Below are 10,459 nucleotides of genomic sequence, written 5' to 3' on the forward strand. Positions count from 1 at the left end.
AGAAAAAGAATAAAATAGAGGTGAAAAATAGTATTTGCTAGCTGTCTGACCTTGGCAAGTCACTTAATCCTGATCACTTCACATCCAATGCCATCTCTAGTCCTTCTGGTTCTTATCTCCAGCTTCTTTTTTTCTTTTCTTTTTCTTTCTTTTTTTTTTGATCTTCTTCTCTCTAGGTGGCTCCAGAGGAAAAAGTGAGGCTGCTAACTTATTACAGCCTCACTCAAATCCAATTTATGAGCAAGCCATGGCATCTTCCCCTGGTCCCTTTTGATAAGGAAGGACAGGCAGTGCAGTAGATAGAGCACTGGTCCTGGAGTCAGGAGGACCTGAGTTCTAATCTGGTCTCAGATACTTAATGATTGCCTAGCTGTGTGGCCTTGGGCAAGTAACTCAACCCTTAAATAAATTTTTTTTTAAAAATGAGAATGAAGGACAGCCTCAGCAGCATAAACATTAGGCACTATGCTTAATTTATAATTACATTATTTGGTCCTCACAACAACCCTGGGAGGTAGGCACTAATATTATCCTTATTTTACAGGTGAGTAAACTGAGGCAAACAGAGGCTCAAGGTCACACAGCTAGTAAAGTGTCTGAGGTTGGATTTGTACTCAGATCTCCCCAATTCCAGATCTGGCACTCTATCTATTATACCAAGAACTTTATATGTCATCTCATTTAGTCCTTTCAACTGTTTGCCCTGTTTTTTAGCATCCCTTCTGCATATCTTTATGGTGTTTTTTATGTGTTTTGGTATTTTCTTGATTATCACACTCATTTTAGAGATGAGAAAAACTGAGGTTCAAACTGTACAAGGCTACTGGCTGAGTAATAATTCTGGGGTTCAAATCCTGGTTTCTGGACATATAGCTATTATTCCTTCTACTGTTGACTGTCCGATGGTGGGCTTCTGCTCATCTGATAAAACAGCCACCATGCAAAGCAAAGACAAGAGGGAAGAGGGCCCCCAGCTCTTGTGTGAAGCCAATTGTACTTTCTCCTGAACATAAAGTAGAGCCAGCTGACAGCCCATGAATCAGCAGTGGCCCATTTGTCTCTGGCTTTAGCAAAGGAAATGCGGGCCATGTCTTCTGTCCCTCTAACATAGTAAATACAAAGAGTTAGGATGAAGGGAAGGAGGAAACAGGAAAGAGGGGAGCTGACCTCGAAATGCTGCCTTCCCAGAGGGGCAGAAGATAGCCATACTTGGGCACAGTTGGGTGCATTCAGAGACCCAAACAGGATCTGTTTCCCCTCTGAAACACACCTTGCTCTCTCAAGTTGTGGGAGGTATTGCTGCATTTTGTGTTAGCCACATCCCAGAAAAATCATAGCATGGTGTCCTGGAAATTGGGCTGGCTCAAAAAAAGGAAGCCCTGGGTTTTTCTTTCTTCTGATGGTATCCTGGGCAAGTCCCTTAACTTGTATGCACCTCAGTTCCCTCCTCTTTAAAAATGGGTACAATGGACTAGTTCTGAGGTCCTTTGCGCTTCTAAATCCTGTGAACTCTCTCTCTCTCTCTCTCTCACACACACACACACACACACACACACACACACACACACACACACAGTTCAGTACTTTTCAGTCATGTCTGACTCTTCTTGACTCTGTTTGGGGTTTACTTAGCAAATAAAGTAGAATGATTTGCCATTTCCTTCTCCAGCTCATTGTACAGATAAGGAAACCCAGGCAGAGCTGAGTGACTTGCCTAAGGTCACACAGCTAGTGAGTATCTAGGAGCCTCTTTGAACTCAGGAAGATGAGTGTCCTTTGGCACCACTTTGAGTTCCGAGTAGCAATACCATCATGGAAAAATGCATTTTAAAGAAAACAAGAAAATGAATCTATCCCTTTCTAATTTGTTCTTGTTATTGTTGCTGTTGCCATTTCATGATACTAAGACGCAAATTGTCTTTTTAGATTCTGTTTCTATACCTGCAGATTAGTAAAAATATTGCTGAAGCAAAGTGAGGAAGGGCTCAAAACCCACTTTGGACACTTTCTAGCTGTGTAACTATTGTCAAGTCACTTCCTCTTTCTTCATGCTATAAGAAAAACAGTACAGGCCCTGGAGAGATATGAGTTCAAACCCAGTTTATTAGCTATGTAACTATACTAAGTCTTTCCCTCTTTTTCTCCCCTTTGGGTTTTTCTCTTTCCCTGGTTCTTCTACTTCCCTTTTTATTTCTACCCATTTCTACACCCCGGATGTAATATACAACTATAACTTTTATATTTGTTTTATTTATTAAAATCATGTTTCCTTTTCTTATAAAATTTTGCAACTGAAAATTTGTCTCTTTCCCACATAATTAATAAACTGGATTTGAACTCATATGCCTCAGTTTCCTCTTTGGTAAAATTGGATGAATTATACTTGTAGTATCTACTTCAAAGGACTGTCCCGAGACTCAAAAAGACTAATTCTAAAAAACTCTCAAAAACATTGCAGACCAAATGAAGATAACAATTCTGGAGATAAGGCCCTGGGTTTGAATCCTGCCTCAAATACTTATTACATAACCTCGAGCAAACAGCAGTTAGATGGCACAGTAACTAGACAGCTGGTCCAAGATTCAGAAAGAGTTGAGTTCAAATCTGATCTCAGATACTTATTAGCTGTGAGAATTGAGCAAGTCTGCATCCTGTTTGCCTCAATTACAGCATCTATAAATGAGCTAGGGGAGGAAATGATGAACCAGTCCAGTATTTTTCTCAAGAAAGCGCCAAATGGGAATATAAAGAATTAGACATGACCAAATAACAACACCTTGAAGCAGGTCACTTAACATCTTTGTGCCTCAGTTTCTTCATTTATAATATAAGGGCATTGGTCAAAATGAACTCTATAATTTTGAACCAAAATCACCTTATGTAAATATCATTTATCATTCCCTACCCCTCAGGGAAGTCACAGAGTTCCAGATATCTCAGAGACTGTAGAAATATGAACTATCGGGGCGGCTAGGTGGAGCAGTAGATAGAGCACCCCCCTGGAGTCAGGAGGACCTGAGTTCAAATCCGACCTCAGACATTTAATAATTACCTTGGCCAAGCCACTTAACCCCATTGCCTTGCAAAAACCAAACAAAAAGAAAAAAAGAAATATGAGCTATCATTATGAAAAGTGCTTGGCAAACCTCAAAGTGCTCTATAGTTATCATGAAGATGATGAACAAATCAAAGTCCTCAGGCATCTACTCCAGTGTTTCATCACCCAGATAGTGTCTCATCTGGCAGCCAGGACTCTACCCTCTGGCTGAAGGTCAATAGAGGAGACCATACTTCTGCTAAAATAAAATCCCACTGCTTTCCTGAAGGATTATGAAATCCCCAGCCCCTTTGGTGAAGAGAGAGGAGTTTTCAATCTGCTGGAGGGGTCCAGGCCTGACCTTCAAGGTTACTGGATAGTCTACCAGAGCTGGAGGCAAGAAGACATGAATTCAAATCTATCCTCCAATATGTACTAGCTGTGTGACCCTAGGCAAGTCACTTAACTTCTGTTGGCCTCAGATTCCTCATTATAAAATGAGAATAATAATGGCAATTCCCTTCCAAGGTTGTTGTAAGGATCAAACCCTCACTTGTGTCTATTAAAATAAACTCAACAAGGCTCAGGGGTAATTTCCTAAGTAGCCACAAGAGGGTGTTATTACACTGGAAAATAGATCCGTTTTTCTCTGGAAAATTAAATTAATGAAGAATAAATCAGGACAATGAAGAAAAAAGTAGGTAGAACTAACTATGGGATCATAGCTGAATAGCTGGATGGAAACCTCAAAGCCATCAAGTCCGATAGCCTCAGCTTACAGATATGGAAACTGAGGCCAAAAGAGGGGCAGTGACTGGGTAGTAACCAAGGTTACTCTTGGACTCTTGGACTACTGTTCTTTCCAAGATTTTAAAAGTTCTCACAATAAACATCCTAAGAAAAAATAAAAACATTTTTATAACAAGTTCCAACAATGCTTAGCCATTTAGTTAATGTAGAAGAGTATACTATGGCCCAATGGAAAGACACTAAAAAAAAAGTCCAAGATGAGAGACGTGTGGATTGGTTAGATTCTTAACTCCAGACATTTTTATTTTAGGTTTTTGCAAGGCAATGGGGTTAGGTGGCTTGCCCAAGGCCACACAGCTAGGTAATTATTAAGTGTCTGAGGCTGGATCTGAGGTCCTCCTGACTCCAGGGCCAGTGCTCTATCCACTGCGCCACCTAGCCGCCCCTTAACTCCAAACTTTAAACAAATGTTGATTTTTTTATCTTTTTTTGAGACTTTAACCTCTTCCCTTTATGGGCTCACAGTGTTAGAGCTAGAAGATCAGAAGTCATCTGTTCCAGGCGTCTTTGATTATAGAGGAGAAAACTGAGACCCACAGAGATGAAGTGACTTATACAAGGTCAAACAAACAGGTAGAATAAAAGGCAGGCTGTGACCTCATGTCCTCTGGCTCACAACTGGGGTTCTAGCCACTATACTAAGTCTTTGCATCTCTCTCTTTCCCTGGTTCTTCCCCTTTCCTTTTTATTTCTCCCTATCAATTAGATGTAATATAAAGCTATAATTTGCTATATTTGTTCTATTTATTAAAATCATGTTTCAGAGCAACTAGGTGGCATACTAGATAGAGTACCAGCCCTGGGGTCAGGAGGACCTGAGTTCAAATCCGGCCTCAGACACTTAATTGCTCAGCTATGTGACCTTGGGCAAGTCACTTAACCCCATTGCCTTAAATAAAAATCACGTTTCCTTTTCTTTTAAAATTTGTCGATTGAAAATGGATCTCTTTCTCACAAGAGCAGAATAAAAGCATAGATAAAATCTAGAACACTAGCACCTTCCCTGTCACTGAAGTAAACAATCTTGAGATATCATCCTCTGCCCTCATTTTCCTTCATATTTCTCAGAAATAGCTCCTTCCCTCCACTCAGAGTCATAATGCTGGCTCTGGCCTCATCACCTCTCCTCTGGACTATTGTTGTATTGGCCTTCAGCTTCTTTTGTTTTTAGGTTTTTGCAAGGCAATGGGTTTAAGTGACTTGCCCAAGGTCACACGGCAAGGTAATTATTGAGTGGCAGGATTTGGACTCGGGTCCTCCTGACTCCAGGGCTGGTGCTCTATCCACTGTGCCACCCAGCTGTCCTTGGCCTTCAGCTTCTAATAGGTCTTCCTGACTCCAGTCTCTGCCCATTCTAGTACATCTTCCAAGGTAATTTTTTCTAAAATGAAGATCTGACTGGGTCACTCCCCCTCTTCAATGACCTCTTAGTTCACCCTATTACCTCCAGAACCAAATCAAAAGTGTCTGGCACTGAAGGGCTTCATACCATAACCCATTCCTCCCTATTCTTCTCCCATTGTTTTATTTGTCTTTCCTCTAATAAAACACTCCATCTCCCAATCACACACACCTTTGCATTTCAGGCTCTCGAACCTAAAATATTTTATGCCCCCACACACACACCTATGCTTTTTTTAAATAACTGAAGGAAATGTTAAATTGAAGTTTGAGATTCAGGAAAATAGAGGTGGTATTTTTCCTATCCACATCCATGGACTTCCTGAAATAGTGGGCCATTGTTTTTGTTTTTGCTTTGTTAAGTGAACTTTCTTTTTTTGTAAAAAGTGAGCTTTTGTTTTTCTTAAGAATCTTTGTTTTAGATAAAAGATAACCTAATTTTTTACACACACACACTTTACAGAGGGGGAAAAAATTGAATTTGGGACCAGAGGCTAAGCTGAGGTTCTTTTTTCCAAACCCTCTCTAAACTTTCTTTATAATTCTCTGGAGTAGGTAGGTCATGCACACATTATTATACCTATTTTACAGCTGGAGAAGCAGCAGATGCTTGAGTATCTAAATGACTTACCTAGGGGTACTTACTTAGTAAATCCCAAATTTGAACCAAGCCATTGTGATCCTCACATTTTTTCAGTCTTTTATCCCATATTAGATTTTTTAAAATTTATTTTGCTTTTGAACTTAATAAACATCAACTAAAATGGGCATCTCTGAATTCATAGTAGAACAGAAAATTGAGTATAGTGAATGAAAGTGCAGCTCTCTTTTTTGGATCCTGGCTTGTCTGTCCTGCTTTCAATATTCAAGAAGCATATTCAGCATTTGAAGCTGGCAGGGACCTTAAGGATGATCTCATTCAATTCATTTATATGGACACTTTGGCAGAGCAAAGTTGGAGAGTAGATAATTGGTGATCAACATCAAGAAAAACCTCCTGACATATGAGCTCTCCAAAAGTGGCATGAGTGCCTTGAAGTTCCCATTCCAAAAGGTCCTCAAATCAGGGGGAATTCCCATTCAGTACCCTGTGATTGTGATCCTGGGATCCTGGGATCCTGCAATTGGGATCAACTCTCTATATGAACTTGCACAAGTCTTTCATTCACTTTAATCTTTAATGACATTTGCAATCTCAACCTCACAGATAAGTTGTTAAGGAAAATAGGATTTAAATAGGGACAAGACCTGGGATTTCATTGGCTTATGGAACCACTGGATGAGTCAACTCCCTCTGCTGATACAGACTGGCATCAACTAACCTCTGGTCCTAGAGAGTTGCTGGGGCCTCAGGAGGTTCAGTAGCTTGACCAGTCACACAGCCAGGCTGGAATATCCACATGAGTAGATCCCAGGACTCCCGAGCTTCAAGAAAAGCTCTCTATCCACTATATACAACTGCCTCTCTGCTATTTAAATACTCTATTATTTGAGGGGCTAAATCTTTCACAAAGCACTATGATTTAGCTCTGTCCTTGGAGGATGAGGAATAATTATATTTCTATGGATGTTATAAGGGTCAACCTTTGAAAGATTTACTCTTGAGGCAAATTAGAGTGGTTGTTAGAGCATTGGACTTGGAGTATAGGTGGTTATTTGCCGCAGACATTTACTATCTATGAATTCCAAGGTAAATCACTTTTAAATGTGTTTTTTTTTTAAAAAGCACTGCTCTGGGTCTCAATTTCCTCAGCTACAAAATGAGAATAATAATAGAACCCACCCAGAACCATCCCAGAACCCATAATGAATCATCCAAGAATGGTTGTGAGGATCAAATGAAGTCATCTAAATGAAGTGCTTTGAAAATCTTGATGTGTGCTATAAAAGGGAGTTATCAGTTGAATGATGACAAAGAATGAAAGGGAATAGCAACAAAACCTCAACTATTCTGTAGGAGGAGAAAAAGAGAGATCTACTCCCAGGTGACTCCTTTCCTGTTTCCAAAGACATAAATGTAACCAAAGTAGCCCTTAAAAGTTTGTACCCGGGGTGGCTAGGTGGCGCAGTGGATAAAGCACCGGCCCTGAAGTCAGGAGTACCTGGGTTCAAATCTGGTCTCAGACACTTAATAATTACCTAGCTGTGTGGCCTTGGGCAAGCCACTTAACCCTGTTTGCCTTGCAAAAACCTAAAAAAAACAGTTTGTACCCCAAGGGGTGGCTAGGTGGCACAGTGTGGAGAGAGCACCCAGCCCTGGAGTCAAGAGTACCTGAGTTCAAATCCAGCCTTAGACACTTAATAATTACCTAGCTCTGTGGCCTTAGGAAAGCCACTTAACCCCATTTGCCTTGCAAAAAAATACCTAAAAAAAAAAAAAAGTTTGTACCCTTCCCAGAAAATCCTTGTTTAAATGTACATTATCCAGAAGTATGTGGAGCATTGTCCTTGGAGTCAGGAGGATGAGGGTTCGAATCCAACCTCAGACACTTGACACTTACAAGTGACCTTGAGCAAATCACTTCACCCTGGTTGCCTCACACCCAGGGCCATCTCCAGTTGTCCTGATTCATATCTGGCCATTGGATCAAGATGGCTCTGGAGGAGAAAGTGAGGCTGGGGCCTTAAGCACCCCTCACTCCAATTCAATTCATGTGTTTTTCATGGTATCACCTCCCTGGGTCATGGTCTTTCCTGAGAAAAAAGGACAAACATCATTATCTGGAATGATTAATATATGTACTTGGGAGTCTGGGCCAGTTTCCTGCTCTGCCAAGTTAGAATAATGCATGTCAATTTTCATGTCACAGTTGTTGGGAGGTTCAAAGAAGATAATGTGCATAAATCACTTTTGTTGCTGTTGTTGTTCAGTCCTATCCAACTCTTCATGACCCCACACACAGCACACCAGTCTCTTCTATCTGCCACTATCTCCCAAAGTTTGTCAAAGTTCATATTGTTTCCATGATACCATCTATCCTTCTCATCCTCTGCCATTCCTTTTCTCCATTTGCCTTCAACCTTTCCCAACATCAAAGTGTTTTCAAATGAATGCTGCTCATTTTATGAACAAAGTAGATAAGCTTCAGCTTTGGTATTTGACCTTCCAGTGAATAACCTGAATTAATTTCTTTAAATATTGACTGATTTCATCTCCTTGCTATGCAATGGACTCTCAAACGTCTTCTCCAGAACCACAATTTGAAAGTATAGATTCTGTGATGCTGAACTTTCCTTATAGTTCAACTCTCACTGCCAACGTTACCACTGGAAAAACCATAGTTTTGACTAGATATACTTTTGTCAGCAAGATGATGTCTCCATTTTTTAATGTTGTCCAGATTTATTATAACTTTCCTTCCAAGGTTTCTTTTAATTTCAAGACTGCAGTCACTGTCTGCAGTAATCTTTGAACCCAAGAATATAAACTCTGCCACTGTTTTCATTTCTTCTTCTTCTATTTGCCAGGAAGTGATGGGACCAGTTGCCAAGACCTCGGGGGTTTTTTATGTTAAGCTTCAAATCAACCTTTAAACTCACCTCATCAAGAGATTTCTTAATTCCTCTTCATTTTCTGCCATTAGAATTGTGTCATGTGCATATCTGAGACTGTTGATATTTTTCCTGGTAACCTTAATTCTAACTTTTGATTCATCCAGTCTGGCATTTCACATAATGAACTCTTCAGAAAAGTTAAATAAACCCAGTGACAACATACAGCCTTGTAGCACTCCTTTTCCAATCCTAAACCAATCTTTAATTCTAACTGTTGCTTCTGGAGGTTGCTCAGGAGACAAGATGATCTGGCAAATCTCTTCTCTTTGAGGGCTTGCCACATTTTGTTTAAGATCCACACAAAGGCTTTTGTGTAGTCAATGAAGCAGAAGTAGATATTTTCCTTTGCTTTCTTCATAATCCAACAAATGTTGGCAATTTGGTCTCTAGTTCATCTGCCTCCTCAAAAAGCAACCTGCTCTTTTGGTAATTCTCAGGTCATGTATTGCTGAAGACTAGGGTGCAGAATCTTAGGTATGAGCATAGTTGCTAGATAATTTGAACATTCTTTGGTATTGCCCTTCTTTAGGATTGGATGACAAACTGATCTTTTCCAATTCAGTGGACACTATTGAATATTCCTGTTGACATATAAAATGCATCACACTAACAACATCATCTTTAGGATTGTAAATAGTTTGACTGGAATTCTGTTCCTCCACTACCCTCACTGTGATCTCTTGACTTCATTTTCCAGGATATCTGGCTCTAGATAAGTAACCACATCATTGTGGCTATCAGTGAGGTTAAGATCTTTCTTATATAACTCTTCTGCATATCACCTCATCTTAATCTCTTCTGCTTCTATAAAGTCCCTATCATTGTCTTTTATTTTGCCTATTTTCTGTGTGAAATGTTTCCCCAAAAATCTCTAATTTTCTTAAAGAGAGCTGTCTTTCCCAATCTTCTCCTTAAAGAAAATCTTATCTCACCTAGTTCCTCTTTAGAATTTTGCATTCATTTGGGTTTATCTTTCCCTTTTTCCTTTACCCCAGGGAAGTTTCTTTAGGCAGCTATTTGCTATCCATAAATCACTTTGCAATCCTCCAAAGTATTATAGAAATTTTGATCACTGATGTTATTATAATAATTATAATTGGGAGCTAGAATTTCATCAGTCTAGGGGAGTGAGGGAAAATCCTTTGACCACTGAGAACCCATTCAGTCTGCTAATCTTAGAGTTGTCTGGAACCTTGGGAAGGGAAGGACCTTACCCAGAATCAGCCAGTGGGTAGGTCTCTAATCGATAGACCAGACTGTTTCTCATTTTCATTGTGATTATGGGTGTTCTTTCACAACTATCCCAGTAAGGGACTGCATCTTCAGTCTCAGGACAAGCAGATCTTTATTGTTACTGGGTCATAGACTTAGAGCTTGAAGGGACCTTAAAAATTGTACCCTTTATCCCCACCCCCTTGTCTCATAAATGGGGAAATACTATCAATGCAAGCTATTAATAAAGATTGTTGAGACAATAAAAAGAAGAAAACAGAAAGAGGATGACATCTTGACAGACCACTGGAATTATTATGGTGAGGTCTTTTCTCACATTGGCTACCTACCATCAAGAGGAAGCACGAATCTAAGGGAATGGGATTCAGGACAGTTAAGTCTCATTAAGATGCAGGAGATATTGCAATCCAGAACAATAAAATC

This window comes from Macrotis lagotis, chromosome 2 (assembly GCF_037893015.1).
Source record: "Macrotis lagotis isolate mMagLag1 chromosome 2, bilby.v1.9.chrom.fasta, whole genome shotgun sequence".
NCBI lineage: Eukaryota > Metazoa > Chordata > Mammalia > Peramelemorphia > Peramelidae > Macrotis > Macrotis lagotis.